The sequence below is a fragment of the Mirounga angustirostris genome, unplaced genomic scaffold, assembly GCF_029215605.1.
Source record: "Mirounga angustirostris isolate CCGP_5_RB_7025 unplaced genomic scaffold, mMirAng1.0.hap1 SCAF_15, whole genome shotgun sequence".
In the NCBI taxonomy this organism is placed as follows: Eukaryota; Metazoa; Chordata; class Mammalia; order Carnivora; family Phocidae; genus Mirounga; species Mirounga angustirostris.
Window position 1 is genome coordinate 70,098,021 of NW_026991723.1, and position 19,703 is coordinate 70,117,723.

Here is a 19,703-nt window from a genome sequence, read left to right on the forward strand (position 1 = left end):
AGTAAATTGGAGGCTTTTTTTTTTTTTTTAATAGCAAAGGCGTTCATTTGGTAGCTGTGGTGTAGCCCAGCAAGTGAACGCTTAAGGATTTCAATCCAAGTCTGGCCAAGTATGTGCCTGATCTCTCTCACCCAGAGGCCCCCTTCACGTGGAGGGTCCAAATCCTCCACCTTATCCTTCAGGTGGCGTCAGCAGTGTCCCTGCTGACCAGCTACTGCTCCTGTGAATCATAGCGGGCAGCAGAGGGAGAGAGCAAGAACCAGAGGGCACGTGGACACTCCCAAGCACCAAAAAGAGCCCCGGTACACTGAGGCATTAAGTACAAATCAGCATTCTCTAATGCTTCATCCATTAAAAAAAAAAAATACAAGGTTGGTCAGTTTTCTTTTTCTCTTTTAACTTTTTTCTTTTTAGACAACAATCGTGTGTGTGTGTGTGTGTGTGTGTATAGCCATCAGAAAACCCGGGTACCATCCTAGCTCTCCAACCCACCGTGAGACATCGATCAAGTCACTTAAAGTCTGTGACTCTCAGTGACATCATCTATGAATGCGAATAATGCATTCACACAGCTACTGTGGGGACTAACAGACAGGGGGTCTCTAAAGCCCCTGTCAAAGGGTCTGGTGCTTAGGACACACCCCACGAGACACCTGCCACCCCTCTTGGGCTCTCCACCCCTCCTGGTAGAGCAGCACATCATGCCAGGTTTACAGTGCTCAGTTTTGCCTCCCTCATAACTTCAGGTTGAAGGTACCCCAAAAGGAAAACCTCACTGCTGTTTGCTTTACCAGACAGTGATGTGTCATTTCCTAGTGACTAGGGACCAGTAAATCAATAACCAGGAAATTGATATGCATCAAGTGTTGTGCTCTTTAGCTGGGTTCACAGGGCCACTGTGTATGCTTCCTCTGCCCTTTGAACCAGCACCAGCGCCCCCCTCCCCCAGCCCCACACTCACGCACCTACGGCCTGTAGACACCGCATATACACCAGTGCCCTGCTATCCCTTGTACTGTGCTCTCACCTGGGAACGCCCTTCCCACATTGTCTCTGCCGGACTGATTCCTCAGCATTCAAGTCTCAGCTCAGGGGCCATATCCTCTAGGAAGCCCTGCGTGAGCTCCTCTATCAGAACGAGCACCCCTTCCCCATGCTCCTTTCACACCTTGTGCTCGTTATCTCATCATCCACCTCAACACACTGAAAATCTCTGGTTTTGAGTCTGTCATCCCAAAGAGCTTCCAAGACCCTCAAAAACAGGAGCCATGACTTAGGCCTCATTTTATCCAATGTCTCTCACAGAAATGGGGACAAAGTGTGCATTGAGCAGAGAGTCTTTGAAAGGAGCTGACGATAAGCATAAAAAGAGTCTTGGACCTGTCAACAAACCTCTGGTTTCCAAAGGTGACTCCCCCGCCTCTCCCAGTGAACCATATCTCCCTATATCGTGCCTTTGTAGAGTCCTTCCCCCTTGAATCTGGGCTGGCCTCGGGGCTCCCACTGGACCGGCAGAATGCAGAGACAGTACCTCTGCCTAACTTCCAAGGCTAGGTCATAAGAAGCCTAGCAACTTCCACCTGGATTTCCTTCAATACTAGGACAGTGGTTCTCAGCCCAAGGCGGTTTTGCTTCCCAGATGACATTTGGCAATGTCTGGACACATTTTTTCATTGTCACAAATTGGCAGGGGAAGAGGGGTTGTTACTAGCATCTAATGGATAGGGGCCAGGCATGTTGCTAAACGTCCTACAGTGCACAGAGAACCCCCCACAACAGAATGGCCCAGAATGTTACTAGTGCCGAGTTGAGAAACCCTGCTCTAAGGGAAGCCAGATGCCACGTAAGAAGTCCTATTCCCCTCAGACGGCCACGCTAGAAAGAAGTCCCAGCTAGTCATGTGGAGAGCCACCTGGACAGCCTCTAACTATGCCAGCCACGCAGCTGGATGTTTTAGACAAATTCCCTGACAGTTGCTCTGATCCTACCAGTCGGGGCAGTGGGAATCCTGTAACACTTTGTAAATGGGGAGCTGAGGCCATTTTCATCTTACTGGGAACATTCTCCCTGGGAAAAGGGGGACAGGAAAGTCAGGCTGCCCCTGTCGCTTGCCCACATGACAGGCCTCAGGGACAGCACTGACCAAGGTGAGAAGGTTCTGCCAGAGAAACAGGAGTGCGCTCTGGCTGAGAATTAGAGGCAGCCCAAGGGGAGATCTGTGTATGGTGTCAGGACACACGGCGGTATCCTTGGCTTCCAAACCATACTAATTTACCACCCAATTCAATTCAACTCAGCAAGCATTTGTTGAACACCTGCTGGGTATAGAAACTGAGCTTACTCCCATTGGAAGATTCAGAGATAAGATGATCTAGTTCCTGCACAAAGGGGTTAATATTTTAGTCAGAGGGACTAACATACCAACAGCAAGCTATAAAACAAAATGACCAAATGAAATCGATGCTCAAGTGAGACGCAAGCAGGTGAAAGAACTGTGGGTTTACACTACTGTGTTAATGAAGGGACACTCATTTACCCTACCATTTGCCAAGCACCCATTATATTCTAGGCACAATACTGCAACCAAAAGCCAACAGTCAGAGGCTTATGACCCAGTGTAAATTTATCATTCACACCTTCAGAACAGTATGTTGTCCTGGTCATTTAGTAAATAAATAACTGGGGAAAGAGTGATACACTCCAAAAATTCACAAGTGACAGGTTGATTTTAGTCTATATATTGAGACTCTAAATCTGAGAATGACTCACAAATCTCATACTATCTGCTGTATTTTAAAGATTAAGAATAATAATCTTTCTGGGAAAGTGGGGGGGGGCAGGGAACCAGTATTTGAAATTTTTCATTTCTCATCTGTGTTCCTCATCTTCCGAAATGTGTGATTCTAAACAAGATGCTCAAGGCCACACTTTCAAAATGGAAGATAGGCTCCCCTTCAGAAACTTGATGGGCACTGAAAGGGAGGAGAATAATGTCAGTTAGGATGGGCTCTGTCATACAACGATGACAAACTCACTGGCTAGTAACAACAGCATTTATTTCTTATTTACCCAGCCTGTCCAGCCCAGTCCAGTAGAAGAGCTTGGCTCATCAGTCATATGGTGACCCAGCTAGCTGATGGAGGCTTCCTCGTAGCCCATGCTTCTATCTCTCCACAGCAAAGCAATGTGGCCAGCTGCACATTGGTCAGAACTGATGCGCTTCCCTTGGTCACGCTAGTCACACGGTCAGTCACACCTGACATCAGGCAGACGGGGACATGCAGTCCTATTATATGCCTTGAAAGAAAAAGGGACATAGATACTTGATGAGCAGCACTAATAGCTATCTAAGGAGTCATAAATACAGAGAATCACCTTCCCAGAATATCAGTCCTACTTAAAGACTGATAATTCAAAACACTGACTGAACAATAAAACAAACATAGGTATGTAATGGGCTGACGTTCAAGACATGTATAGATTTTCAAGTTAAAGTACAAAATTTGAGGGCGCCTAGGTGGCTCAGTCATTAAGCGTCTGCCTTCGGCTCAGGTCATGATCCCGGAATCCTGGGATCGAGCCCCTGCATCGGGCTCCCTGCTCGGTGGGAGGCCTGCTCTCCCTCTCCCACTCCCCCTGCTTGTGTTCCCTCTCTCTCTCTCTCTCTCTCTCTGTCAAATAAATAAATAAAAATAAAATAAAGTACAAAATTTGGAAGAGAATTCGGGCTTCTGGATTCCAAAGATAAAATCTCCAAATTCCCCTCAGTCACTATACTTGGCTATTTTTAGTGGTTCCGTTAAAAAATTCAGAAGCACTAGTTGAGGATAAATATTCCATTTGAAGGAAATGGAAGAAATAGATGCTTTGGAGCACTCAAGACAGGCAGTGGGTAACGTTCTAGATTTCCTGACAGTTTAGGCAGAAAGAAAACACAGTAACATCACTCATTTTTTGTCAACAGAAAACAAACACATCCGCAGACAGAGGTAGGTGGCTCTCTGGGAGTGCACTATATGGGTAATGAAGCTATCTCCAACTGTCATTTGTAAAAGAATAGAAATGCTATCCTTGCATCACCTGCTAATAACTAAAGGAATCATGTCAAAGATGGGTCAGTGAAAGTCAGTTGCTCTCTGTAGATCAGATTTAATCTAGAGGTAGGCTTGGGGGGGTGGATCTCAAAAGATTGGTAATAGCTACACACACGGAGTGCTTATAATGTGCCCTGTTCTAAGCCACTATGTGTAAGAGCTAATTAAATCCTCAAAAATACCCTATGCAGTAGGTGTTATTATTATCCCCATTTTACAGGTAAGGAAACTGAGGCACAAAGACATTAACATGCCCAAAGTCACAGAGCTTAGAAGTAGTGGAACCGGATTCTAACCCAGGCAGCCTGACTTCAAACCCTCACTCTTTCTTACACATCAGGAGACTCCACCTCAACTGATTGACTGTGGCCCACTGGACATCTTCTGTAGTCAATGAGCTCTGGACAAGCACTGGAACTCACTCAGCTCCTTATTAGGTCACCCAAGTGGGAACGGGGCAGACAGGTTGTGCTCTCAGTTACAGCACAGTCAGTGGGCCTTCCTTCCTAATGGGAAGCCCTGCCACCTCCAAGGACACTTCTAGACCAGATTCCACTCCTGCCCCGACCCGAAGCAGTCCAAGTCACGCCTAGCATGGACCTCCAAGGCCAAAGTGAGTTTTCTGGAGGGAGATTGATGTTTTCTCCAGCTCACTTCCCAGTGATTGATGGAGACCCCAAAGCTCCCACACTACATTAAATGGAAGGGATGACCTCAGCATGGAAACATTTTAGAGAATACCAGCTACCCACCCTTTCCGTTAGAGAACTACCAAAAGTGAACTGAGGAGAGCCCTAGGAAGGCTCACTTTGAAAAGAAGGGGGAAAAAAAAAAACAACAACTCTTTTTTTAATTGGCGCTCTTGGAAGAGACTAGCTTCAGAATATTTTTCTTTTACATGGGACACACTGACCAAGCATCTAGTGCGTGCCAGGTCTGTGCTATACAACGTCCCACTACCATCACCACCACCATCGTCCCTGCCCCCAGAACACTCCAGAACTATAGCAGAATCTGTGCTTGCCACAAGTAATTTGGGTCTATTCAATCCCAAGCTGACAGTCAGCCCAAACGGTTGAACAAACTGTAACAGGGATCGTGGTGACCGGGGCGCTGGGTCCGAAAAGGCCCGGAGAGATGTGCAACGCGAGTGTGGGCCCTTCCAGAGGCAGGCAGCGTATCTGTAAGGGCCCCAGAAAGAGCACCCCGTGTGGAGACAGGGCATCTGAGCCAGGATGACACACTGAGCGGCACACACTCTGTCTAAAGGCATCCCCATTCCATATTGTCTTGCTCAACTAACAACAGGCAGCCCAAACTAAACGTGTGTTGAGGCAGAGCTGGTCTGTGAGCTGCCCACCGGTGACCTCTGTACCACGTGAGGCGCCAGCCTTAGGGCTACCGGGGGGCTGGCCGTGGAGCTTCTCTGAAGTTAGACTCCCTTATCACTCGATGAAGAAAAATACTTTGGGGGCGCCTGGGTGGCTCAGTTGGTTAAGCAACTGCCTTCGGCTCAGGTCATGATCCCGGAGTCCCGGGATCGAGTCCCGCATCGGGCTCCCTGCTCGGCAGGGAGTCTGCTTCTCCCTCTGACCCTCCCCCCTCTCATGTGCTCTCTGTCTCTCTCATTCTCTCTGTCTCAAATAAATAAATAAAATCTTTTAAAAAAAGAAAAAAGAAAAAAGAAAAGAAAAATACTTTGTTTCGAAGGGGTTATCTGGAGAACTCAATAATGGTAGTGAAGTTCCTCATATCCACTCAATTTTGAGCTCCTTGAAGGTAGTGACTTTTCCACCATTCACTTGTGACATTAGTTCTGGCACGTTCTGGGTGACTGCCTAAATTCTGAATGAATGAAATGCATGCCTGTTATGTGCCAAACATTGCCCTAGATGCTCTACAACAATCTCATTAAAAAAGAAGGGGTTCAACGCAATCCTGTTGGCCACATACCCATGTCTTCCAAGGTCATTCCTTGTCTCTTTTTCATCATGCATGCAGCCAGTTCTTTTTAGGCAGGAATTGGCTAAAAGGGCAACGGGGCTGGGATCATGGCTTATTTTAATTAGCTTTTCTGCCCTTGTACCAATTTCACTGCTAGCCTCGCTCACGTATCCATTTATTCGCCTCAGACTCTCTGAGCCCTTACTTGGTGCTGTGCCTCATGCGGAGCCAGGGGACAAGGAGGCAGTACCCTCGATCCTGCCCTCCAGGAGCTCACCTTCTAGATGCTGCATTTGTAGTACTCTGGACAAGAATACTGCAGCCTGCACCAGGCCTCCAAATTACAGCAATGTTCTAAGGAGCAGCTGTGGCTTTATTTTTTATTTCCTCAGCACACCCGTCTCTCTACATTTAGTTGATATGCTCTAAAGAACAGGCTCTGACACCTGGGGGTATGTTTTTGAGAAATGTGTGCACCATATGCATACCTAACATGCAACAGGGCCACGGAGAAATTGGTACAATGAGGCTTGGCACTGGCCAGTTTTTTGTTTTTTGTTTTTTTTTTTAATTCCTTAACATCTTGCCTACAAATTGCATCCTCAAGCACTTCAGAGAGTTGAATAACCCCCAAATGCTTATAGCTTATTTCATTATGCTTTATTTGGGGCTTTAAAGGAGGGGGGACCAGAGAATGTCAGGAACAGTTTAGCAGCATCAGGGCTGATTAGGTTGAAGAGCATTCAAAGAAATTTATTTCTGTATTCCTTTTGTTACCAAGATCATGTGTTTCGCTGAAAGCGATCTTGTGATTGCCTCACAAGTATGCTTCCTAATCTCTCATGAGCCCATTAGCCATTGCTTGGCTGCCTTTTATTAATTTTTTAAAAAGAAAAAGGGGCAGGGGGCAAGGGGCAGGACCAGAGAGCACTGTTAGGGCAGCAACCAGAGTGAAACAGGCCATGTTCTGGGAATGGGGAAGTCCAGCTTCTAGGCCCCTCTATTGCTTCGAATGCTGTGTGGGCTCAAGCTACCCACTGCACTCCTCTGGGCTTTAGTTACCTCCTTTGTCTGAATACAACAGAAGAGATGAAGTCCATCTCTATGGGGCTGTGCTGTTTACAAACCATGCTCTATGCACTGTCTCAGGGGCATCAAGTCAGGCCTGGCATGGAATCCCTACTCAAACCTGTGAGCTGTGTGGTCTTAGACAAGTTAACTAACCTCTCTGAACTTCAGTTTCCTTGTAAAATAGGGAAAGAAACAAATTAAACAGGGGATCCAAGATTTCTCTTTAAAAAGTTATATAAACATTTAGACTCAACTCTCCATTGGCCCCACCTCCCTCTCCATTATCTTCACCAATATTTCCCCTAACTGCCCCAAATGAAAAAATGCATCATGCATGTAAACACAGTGTTATGCTATGCAAGGGCAGCTTCCAGACAGGTCTCTTAGCATCTACTTCCAGTCCAATTGTTTTTTTTGTAATTCCTCCTATATAGCAACTGCCACTTTGAGTTATGCAAATGTTGTCATAATCATCCTCCTCCTCTTCCTCATCATCATCCACTGAATGATGCACCCAGTTACTCTGGATTCTCGTGACTTTGTGATTTAAAGACATCTTTCAATAATAACCATAGGGAGGTTCTAACTCAGGTGGGCTGTAATAGGACACAGTATTCCGATAAATAGCTAACATTGACATAGTAATTTACAAGAACGTTCCTATGCATTCATTATCCCACTCATAACAGCCCTATGTTATGTTTTATTTTGTTATGCCCACTTTACAGATAATGAAACAAGTTCAGAAAGATAAAGTTACTTACTCCAAGTCACACAGGTATAAGGAATAGATTGCAGATGGGAGCCTAGGTTTTTAGATTCTGTATCTGGTAACTTTCCACCTCTCCACTCTTCCTCTGGTCATATTGCAAAGGCCCCTGCCCTAGCTCTCATTCCAACAGCCACCCTCACTTGAAGTGGGGGATCCCGCATGCCTAGCACTTTGCTTCCCTTCCCAGGAAAAGTAAGATATGGAAGGGAGTGGGATGGTTCTAGCTAGAAGTTTTCTGCGTACCCTTCCCCCTTAACTTTTTTTTTTCTAGTGACCACTTCAAACAGCTTTTTGGCCTACACTGGCAGAATGGCCCTAACATTTATTCACATGAAAGCTTTTTGCTTCCTACTTGTTTTTTAAGAGGTGTGTTTCTCTTTAGACCAACTTCTAAAGCTAGGCCCAAGGCCATTTACCCTTCGCTGTCAGACACAGGATTCATCCGCACTTCTCACTTTCCAAAGCTCAACTGCCACAACCTGGGCAGATACGCATAAACCCTCATCTATGTTTTATATATTGCTATCAGGAACCAAAATTGCTATTAGGATCACTGGAATGGCCATTGCACACAAGGAAAGGAAGGATCCAATTTATTGAGCCCATCCCATGTGCCAGCCCCTGTAAGAGGTCATCAGTCCTCACAACATAAGAGAAAGAGACCATTACCCCATTTTACAGATGAGGAGAATCACTCACAGAAGCAGGTCCAGAGTCCCACAGGAAAAGGAGCATAGAATTAGACGCCAAACTTGGTTGAGTCCAAAGCCTAAGCTTTTAGCTGCAACACATGCGTGTGCACCAGCTATGTGTCTCCCCCAAAGGCATCTCCATTTTTAGCTGGTTATCCCTAAGGGTGGAAGGAAGCATTCTGTTCTCTGGTAAAGGCAGTTTAGGTAAGTTAAGAATTGGGGAGGGGAAAAGGTGAGAGAAGTCAAGGAAACCACAGAAATCTCACTAGACCAAGCCACAAATACCATGTGGAAGGTACAGTAGAGGTTCCGCTGAAGAAGAGAGTGAAGGCCCCAGCAATGGTCCTCTCCAGCCCCACTGAGCAGCAGAGTCACCACTTCTACTGAAGCTCCGGCTGCTGGGCAGAAGTGGGGGGCAGTGGCCAGCAAGCCCCATCGCTCTAGACTTGCCCAGGCTTGGCCCTCCTTTCCACTAACTTGACTATAAAACGCATGGTCTTCCCCCTCCCTGCCCAGCCTTCCAAAGGCATGTGTCACAACATGTTGATTTAGTTGGTCTTCATGAATGTTCTCATCCACGAAGATGCCCTGGAAAGCATCCCTTCTCCCTATGTCCCTTGTGCCTCTGAGAGATTACCTGGTAATCTCTAATGAGACTCACGAAAAGATGCATCTCCTAGGAATGCCCCCTCTCAGTCTGTAAAAAGCATCACTGTTTTACTACATCTTGCAAAATATCAACACAGTAGTTTCTAAGCACCAACTCTGTTCCAGGCATTATGTTTTTAGGCACAATTTCATTTTTTTTTAAAGATTTTATTTATTTATTTGAGAGAGAGAGAATAAGAGAGAGCACATGAGAGGGGGGAGGGTCAGAGGGAGAAGCAGACTCCCTGCTGAGCAGGGAGCCCGATGCGGGACTCGATCCTGGGACTCCAGGATCAGGACCTGAGCCGAAGGCAGTCGCTTAACCAACTGAGCCACCCAGGCGCCCTAGGCACAATTTCATTTTAACCCTGTCATAAATGTACTATTAGTAGTGTCATTCCCCTTCTACAGATGAGATCAGGGAGCCTGAGAGAGACTGTGACCCATCCGAGGTCATGCAGGGAATACAAAGATTCCACCTTGGGTCTCCCAGATCGAATGTTCTGTCCAGTCGCCCCGTGCCATTCCTGGATTTGGCAGAGAGAAAAGGACCATGTTCAAAGACAGAGCACTGAATTGTGCTGCAGGCTTATGTCAATGGTAATGACTGTATTGGTCTGGGCCATCTTCCCAGATGGGATTAAATGGACCAGAAATGTACGAGGAGAAACGGCTGTGAGTAAAAGCTGGCAAAGGAGTCCGCGGAGGCTGGGAGAGCCTGCTGACCATGTAAGAGGTCTGACCCTGAGCGGAGGAGATAGGGAAGGAAGGCAAGAAGGAAAGCTGGATAGAATGATCTCAGAATGCCACTCAGGCCTAAGAGAAGTTTGGCCACACCATTGGGGGTACTCCTCGGACCAAGTGGCCTATCAGAGAGTACCCCACTGCACAGGAACAGGCATTCTTCAGTATCTCTCCCAGCCTCCTCCCATGCCAAGAGTAACTGTGGAAAGTTTGGCTTTGGCCTGAATGCAGTGACAGACTTCAGAGCAGCTGGGGGCTTGATTGGTCACATTCCCTATAGTCAGAGAGGTGCATTCTCAGAGCTGCCATGGTACTTTTGTACAGACTCAGGTAAAAACATTTAGAACTCTTTTGAAATACTTGTTTTGTTTGCAACCCCAGTTGAACATTCTGCAACTTTTTTTTTTCTAAACACAAAAATGGCCAATATAATTTCTAAAAAGCCTTTTTTAAGAGACATGGACTCAACATGGAAGAAAGTCCAGACATCCTATTTATGATGAAACTCAATTCTCATAAGAATATAGAATATATTCTGCGACAGACAGGTGCCTCCTTTCCCATCCTAACAAGCTCAAAGGAAGTATTCATGTTTCTGGTGCACCTGAAAGGCCAGTTCAATGGACAAAATTACAAAGGGTCGTTATGGCAAGCAGACCCTCAAGTGATCCCCAACTCCTGGTGTTCACACTCAAGCATAATCCCCTCCCTGAGTATTAGCAGGATCTGCGGCTTGCTTCTCACCAATAGAATAGAGCAAAGGTGATAAGATATCACTCCCACAACTACACTACCTTATATAAACTCTGTCTCCCCAGAGTCACTCTTGTCCTCCTGAAGAAGAAAGCTGCTATGTTGTAAACTTCCTATGGAGAGGGCCACATGGTAGGGAACTGTAGGCAGCCCATAGAATTGAGGCCCTCATCTCCTACAGGCCACAAGGAAACTAATTCTGTCAACAACTTGATGATCTCGGAAGCAAATTCTTCCGCAGTTGGGACTCCAGATGAGAATTCAGCCCATCAAAAACCTTGACTGCAGCTTTAGGAAACTCTGAACCAGCTAACCCAGGGCCAGACAGGTGACCCACGTACATTGTGAGATAATAAATGTATTTTTTTTAAACCACTAAATTTGTGGCAACTTGTTACACAGCAATGCCTAATTAATACAGTCACAAACATGCTATAAGTTGAGCACTGTTCTAGACACAATTGTCCTATTAGCTTGATGAGGCCATAGACCCAGTCCTAGGTGGGGACAACAGGAGATGAACTATTAAACAAACAAGATGGTTATACCTAAAGTACAATATAACTTATAAAATCTTATAGTAGACTTATAAACAGATTTCCGAGTGTGTGCAGCTACAGAAGCAATTATTTCTGCCCTAGGAAGCTGAAGAAAGCCTTATAAATACAACATCTGAACTTGGAAGTAAGTTCTAACACAGTGAAATCATTTCACATTCACAGAAAGCTCTACACTTTGGGTTAAAATGATAGCATCCTTGACACGATGGATGTTCTTCTTCTTCTTTTTTTAATGTGCATTTAAATTCTAACCAAGAGAAATAGCTCCTCCATCATGGAAAAATGCCATGATTAGGAATAATTTTATGTTGGACTTTCTCCTGTATACTTCCCTAGCTTAGCAAAAGACACACCTGTGCTTCCCTCCCACATAGGGTGTGAAAGAATTTCTTGCGCGCAAGACCCAGAGGAATAAAACAGCTGTTGACCACGTACGTCACTGAGGAGGATTTCCCTCACCCAACTGTCAGTCTCCATGGCAACTGCCAGCCACAGCCTACAAACAGTTATCTCGATTGCATTACACATCCCTGCAGAACTCCCACGGAGGGTATCCTTGTTGATCTCTTGGTCACCATGGTTTCAGTTCTCACCATGATATTAGGTGTTCTCTAAGCATGCATGTACATGCGTGTATATATATTAATGTGTGTAATGAAGCTTAGTGCATGCTGCCCTTTGCTCTTGGTGGAAGCCAAAACACGCTTGAGGAGTGACTGGTGTAATCTTTGTGATGAAAATGACATAGTAATCCTTGCCCCAGTAAAAGGTTTGTGGTTGCTCACAGGATCAGCCGAAAAATTCCTTCAGCCTGACTGATGGGAATGCACTATGACTGAGTCTCCCTAGAGGAGAGTACATCTGCAGGCACTAAAACTACTTTTTAATTTTGGACTTGTTAGAAAATAACTCACAACTGATGGGTCATTTTAACTCAGGTTCCAAAGACAGTCAACTTTGGATTGGAAATTAGTGTGCATATTCATGATATTTCTTCTAAAGGACTAACATTTACAGTCTCAGCGGTGCTGCCACCTCATCCAGACTATCAGAAGCCTGAACAAAAGACAGTCATCATTGGAATTATTTCTAAATGCTACATTTGCATTTCTATTCTGATGCTGAGGAATCTGCACCACTGACAGGGGAACCATCAGTGCTTCTCAAACTTTAAGGTGAGTGTAAATCACCCTGAAGGTCTTGTGAAAATGCATTCTGGTCCAACGGGTGAGACTGGAGATTTGCTAGTTCTACCATGTCCCCAGGTAATGCTGGTGATGTTGCTCCATGGACCACTGCTGCAAGGCTGTCAGGAGTCCTCACTGTCACTGGAGCATATGAGGATTATAGTGAGGATTCTCAGTAATGACATCATTTGTGTGGAATGCCACACAGCACCTTACATGGAACAGATACTCAATAAATGTTGTTTCTCTTCTCTGCAAAGTGTTTCCATTCTCATTAGCTCACTGGACTGTCACAACAACCTTGCAATGTACTTGGGGCAGAAAGTGGGTGTAATCCCCACATTAAGGATGAGGAAACTGAAGTTTAGGGAGTTGAAATAATTTGCCCAAACTTAGAGAGTTAATGAGACAGAGGCAGGAATTAAACCTTGGTCTTTTAAGCCCCAGTCGTGTGTTCTTTCCATCACACCATCCTGAGAGCCTACATGTCCATGTTAGGAATGTCACTTAATTGATTCAAGATGAAGACCAACTTATTATATTTTTGAAAGCTAGAAAAACCCTGAAATCAAAACCTGGCACAGACACTCCTCTCAAAAACTCTACAGACCAATCTTAAAAACAAAGGAGCAAAACTCCTAAATAAAATATTATCAAATCAAATCCAGCCGTGCATTTGAAGAATAATACAGAATGACTAAGTAGAGTTTATTCCAGGAATGTAGGATAGTTTAATATGAAGAAATCTATTAACATAATTCATCACATCTATAGGTCAAAGGAGAAAAACCATATGATCATTGTAAAAGATGCCAAAAAGACATTTGATAAAATTCAACAGTCATTCAAGGTTTAAAAAACAACAACAAGGACAACTGGGAATTGAAACTTACTTTTTTAACATGAGAAAGGGTAACTATCTGAAAGCACCAGCCAGGAACCTACCTACTTAACTAGGAAATACTCAGGATAAGATAGAACTGCCAACCCTCACTCCTATTTTTAAACCTTGTTTTAGAAGTTTTAATCAATGCAATAAGACAGGAAAAATAAATAAGAGGTAGAAATAGTTGGAAGGAGAAAATCAGGTTATAATTACTTTCAGATGCTAAGATTTTTCCTCCCAGAAAAATCAAGAGAATTTATTTTAGAACCACTAAAAAGAGTTCAGAGGGATCAGCAATAACCAGTTTTTAAAAAAAGGATTTTTAAAAAGTCTCAATCAAAATAAGGAACCAAAAATATTAAAATACCAACTAACAAACTTAAGTAGTATTCATTAAACTTCAGAATTTTATAATGAGGCATAGACAAAGATTCAAATAAGTGGAGAGAAATTCCATACTCCTGAATGGGAAATCAGACTTTGTAAACGTGGTAAGCCTTTACATTAATTGACAAACTTACTACCTTTTCCAATCAAAATTACAACGGTATTCTTGGAACTTGAGAAAGTAATTTCTAATTCAGCTAGAAAAATAAATGCATGAGAACCATCAAGAAAATACTGAAAAAGAAGAAGAATGTGGCTAAACTTGCTTTACCAGATTTTAAAATATACTATAAACCCACAATAAATAAAATACTGTTGTACAGGTGCCAGAAGAGAAAGATAGATCAAAGAAGTAGAGCAGAAAGTTCAGAAATGGTTCCAAGTATAACTATACAAGAATTTATTAAATGACAAAGATAGCATTTATGTTCCATGGGATATTTGGTTGAACTAACGGATTAACTATGTAAAAGTAAATTAAGTCACACTTTTACTTACATCAAAGTCCAAAATAAACTACAGTTGGACTCCAGAGTAAATGTTTTTAACTAAATCTTTAATGTAATATATATTTTTATGTACATATATTCCTCAAACATAAGAACAAAGTCAGAAAACTTAAAGGGAAATACGGTTATATTGAATAATCTGAAAAATAAAGAACTTTCATACTATAGAGGGAAAAAAAGCAAATGACACACTACGAAACTTAAAACATCTATGATAGGTAAGGAATTAATATCTTTAATACATTAAAGAGATTTTACAACTCAATGACAAGAAGATTACTACATTATAACAATGGGGAAACTATATGGAGTCAGTTTCCAAAAGAAGAAATACAATTGACAAATATATGAACAAATGTTCAAATTTACTATTCATCAAAACCATTCAAATTAAAAGCTTAAGATGGGTTATGTTTCCCATAAAGTGAGCAAGGACTATAACTCACTGAGGGTGTTTGGATACTGACACTCTTCTATACTGCTCAGAACACAAAATGATACACACTTTTAGAAAGGCAAATAGCAATATATCTCAGAAATCTGAAAATGTGTGTACTCTTCAAGCAATTCTACCTGTACAGATTCATTACTCCCTTCCCCCCCCAAAAAAGTATAATATAGACATATGCACAAGACTATGTGCAGGAATATATTTTATAATATTATTTATAATAGAAAATAATCCTTCATAATATGGAATTAAGTCAATTACAGTAAATCTACTCAATGGACTTTAATGAAGCCATTGATTCATTAAACCAGTCTACTTAATGCCCTGAAAAAATGTTCAGAATATATTACTAAAGGAAAAAGCCAAGTATGAAACAGTACCCATTGTTTGACGGCATTTTTATAAAATATAGAAGCACAGAAAAAGTGGATATGCTTACAGTGATTATCTTAAAGTGATTGGATAATAGGTGATCATTTTGTTTTTTTCATTTGCTTTTCTGCATTTTACTATTTTGGCACATCAAGCATGAGTTGCTTTTGTAATAACCACAAAAACTGTGTGCACGCATGTGCGTATTTTAATGAGGCAACTGGGAGCCAGTGTTTAATTTTGAGGAGTGGAGTGATGCAAGCTAAGTGAGGCTTAGGGAAATTCGTTTTCACTGCTGAGAGTGAGTTAGGTCAAAAGACTGAGAACTTGAAAAGAAGGTGATGCACAGCTGAATTTGGCTATCACAACTGTAGCGTAAGATCTTTTGGTCACAGTCTGCAGATGGGTACCAGGTTGGAACAGGTGAGATTCAGGAAGAATCTCAGGTAAATCCCCAGGGAAAAGTGATAGAGAAATAAAGATGTGGTCACCCAGGGGGAGAGAGGGTGCAGTGGGCCCTAAGGACAAAGGGCTGGTGATACGAATGCGGCCACAGCAAAGTAGACGGGCACGGATGTAGAGGCAGGTCATCTTAATGAGGAGGTGGGCCCTGAACATGAGGAAGTTCAGGGAAGAAGCTCTGCTGGGATAGAGGTCCAGGGTTCCTCTAAAACACTCCTCCCGTGTGAACAACACTTTATCATTCACAAAGCTGCTCTCTCATCTGATTCTCACGGGTGACCTGGCAAAACAGGCATGACAGTCAGCATCACTCCCACTGTGCAGCTAAGAGAACTGTCACGGTCTTAAGCAGTTTACCCAGGCCTCTGGGAAGCGGGAGAATCAAGACTGGAACTCAGGCCTCTATCTGTCTTCAAATCCATTATTCTTTCACATCATGCTGTTTTGCTATAACTATAGGGAGTAGTTCAAATCACAGAAGCAGATGAATTTGCCAAAACTAAATTTTTTTTAAAAAGTGGGAGGTGGACAGGGCGCCTGGGTGGCTCAGTTGGTTAAGCGACTGCCTTCGGCTCAGGTCATGATCCTGGAGTCCTGGGATCGAGTCCCGCATCGGGCTCCCTGCTCAGCAGGGAGTCTGCTTCTCCCTCTGACCCTCCTCCCTCTCATGCTCTCTGTCTCTCATTCTCTCTTTCGTAAATAAATAAAAATTCTAAAAAAAAAAAAAAGTGGGAGGTGGACAAAATAGGGACCTAGAAGTTAGCAGACCAAAGATGGTATAATTATACAAGTGAGTAAGAATCAAAAAGACCTACTTGGGATTTACAATGTAGTAGGACTTATTAGGACTTAGGGTGGTGAGACTAGAAACTAGGAATGGATTTATCCAATTCTTATTTCTGTCAAGATAGTCTAGATTATAATATGATAGCAAAATACCCAGGATCTCAGTGTCTTAGAACAATTAATTTTTCTTTCTGGCTCATAGTATAAGTCGATCACAGGACATCAGAAAAGCTCTCTGCTCGACAAAATCACTCAGAGAACCAAGCTCAGCAAGAAGCCAGCATCTTCTAGAACACTGGCAGTCATTGCTTTAGAAAGAAGAAAAAGTACCGACAATTAAATGCTTTGAGAAGTGACACACATCACTCCCCGTCCCAACCCATTGGCCAGAAGTGGCCACGTGCCCCATCCAGCCACGGGGCCAGGAATTTGGAGAACCACAAAGATGTGATGAGCAGCACTCATGAACCCCAGGCCTACAAAACATCTGTGCTCAACAATAGGAAAGGTGTCACAATTTATTGAGCTCAAGGGTATCCCAATGAGGAACTTGACAGGTGGATATAGGCAGAAATGTGAAAGTCCATCTAAGAAAGGAATAAGCCATTTATTGATTTCTAATAACAATACAAATTAGGAAAATCATTTGAAGGCTAAATGGCAACTCTTTAAAAAAAAAATAAATAATAATAATAATAATAATAATAATAATAAAGTCCTGGCTCTTCATCTTCCAGCACAGAAGTGAGAAAGGATATCAGAAGAGAATTGAGGGTCACAACACAAATCAGTAACTGAGTTGTAATTAGCCAGTCAGTCAGTGTTCATTTTTAAAGCACCCACTGCATACAGAGCATTATTCTAAAACCCCACTCCCATCCTCAGCTCAGAGCCCTACATCAGTCCACTCACACACGACAAACAGTTTCACTCCTGGATGTTGAGGAGCCAGACTCCTTCCTCTTCCCCAGGAGGAACTATCTGGGGCTCCTGGTAAACTCTTCGATATACTTGGCTTGGAGGGGCGGCAAGATGCACTCAGAAAATGATTAAATTCAAATCTGAACTTTGTGCAAGTTATTTAACTATGTAAACCGATGATAAGAATGGCCTCTGCTCACGAGGCTGCTGTAATGAGGTAAGGTGTGAAAAAGCCTAACACTTAGTAGGTATTCAATACATGCTCTTTTCCTTGCTTTAATATAGCATCTCCAATTTTAGAATATCTGCCACAGGCAAGATTCCAGATGTGCAAAGCATGTTTATGACCTCAGATTTCATTTTACAAGACTTCTATCTGGACCTTTATAGTAACGTCGATAGAGAAGGTGTTAGAATTTTTTTTCTCACGTAATTTCTTTTGCATATTGTACCTCCTTCAAAGGCCAAATTGCTAGCTGTAAAGCAACCCCTTCTAGAGGTTTGCCTCATATCGTGTGACAATTAGACAGCTCAAGAATAAAGTTCAAACATAATTCAGCTAGTGATGAGTTTGAGGGATTTGTCAGTTGACCAAACATGAACACCAGGAAAACTGACAGCCTGTTAGTGATGCACAAGCCTCTCCTTTGAGCCAGGTTAGGAACAAAAGCGTTTGCCATAAGGACCTAATTTATCATTGGAAAAGATAGCAAATATGTTATTAATGAACGAATAAATCACTCTCAGGCAAGCAATGACTTCATTTTCTCTCGGGGGTGCTCAGCACAATATTTTTCCTGCAAGCAGTACCCTAAGGCCAGCTCATAGGAGTCTTAGGGGAGAGGCTAGAACGCATTTCTTTGCAGGCCTCGAGCACTGTGCTGTGAGCAGAGTAGCAGATGCCCAGCGTCCTGCACTACAAAGCCCTGTCGGCAGAGGAGTGTCAGTCTGGCATAGACGGAATGTTTGTGCCCACCCCTCCCCCCGAAATTCATATGTTAAATCCTAACACCCAAGATGCTGGTACTTGGAGATGAGGCCTTTGGGAGGTGGTTAGGTCATGAGGGTGGAGCCCCTTCTACCATGGAGAACATCCTTGCCCCTTCTGCCAGGTGAGGGCACAGCAAGAAGACAGCCGTCCATGAATCAGGAAGCAGGCTCTCACCAGACACGGAATCTGTTAGTGCCTTGATGTTGACTTCCAGCCTCCAGAACTATGAGAAATAAAACTGCTGTTGTTTATAAGCTACCCAGTCTATGGTGTTCTGTTAGAGCAGCCTGAGCAGAATAAGACACTGTCCATCCTAGTGGGGCATAGCTTGGAGGTCAATCTCTTCTCCTACACTTTTGACTGCTTCTCATTGTGAGAAAAACAAGCCAAAATACAGATGACCACATACTGTGTGGTGCATGGACTTCCTAAGAAATACGTACCCTCAGTGATTGAGCCACAAATTGCACAGAGGGCAGAAGCAAACAAGGAGAGGGAGGTAAGAGAATAGAGAGAAGGAGAGGAAGGCAGCTGGGACAGGGAGAAGGGGTGCCACAGGAAGATGCTCTGAAAGAACCATGAAGCTGACACCTGAGTCATAGTGAAACTGCTACTAGGGATCTGGCAGTGAGGGCAACCGTGTGAGACGCCCAAGGGCAAGGGGAGAAACATGGGATACGGCGACAGCCACAGACCACCCCGTAATTCTAACTTGGCTGTGGTACTTTGGAAAAATCTCTTAGTGTCTCTGAGCCCCTGCTTCCTCATACGTTAAAGAGGGATATTGTTCATCCATCTCAGAGAGTTGGAATGAAGATTAAAGTAGATGGTATATAGGAAACTACAAAGCCTGGACAAATACCAGGCTTCCATTATGATTATGAAAGTTTCACTTGTTCTTTCATTAAGCATTCACCGGCTGCCTTCTGTATGTGAAGACCTAGGCTTCATGCTGGTGACACAAAGATGAATGTGAAAAATAACAAGATCAAAACCCCAGCATCTAGAAGCTCTAAATCTAGAGGGGCGGATAGACAGAAAACACTGTGGCACTATTACAATGCTAGGATTGGCAAGTTTTTTTTCTGCTAAGAACAAAATGTAAATATTTTAGGCTCTATAGCAACTACTCTGCAACCATAGACAATAAGCAAATGAATAAATGCAGGCCATGTTCCCAAAAATGATGGTACGAGGCAAGGTCAGAGATGTAAGCAGGACTGGGTTGTGCGGAGCCTCGGAGGTCATGCTAAGGATGTTGATTTTATCCTGAGACAGGACAAAATAACCCTCCCCCACAGTGTACAGTGGCCTTGTCCAAAGTCCTTTCTTAAGGAACTTAGGATGTTGAAGAGGCTCATCAGCTTCCCATGCCCTCTGAATCTCCATCCTAGATATTCTCAGTATATATGTTAAAGGCTCTCAGAGTTCACACACACACACACCCATTTAATCTTTTTTTTTTTAATTTTT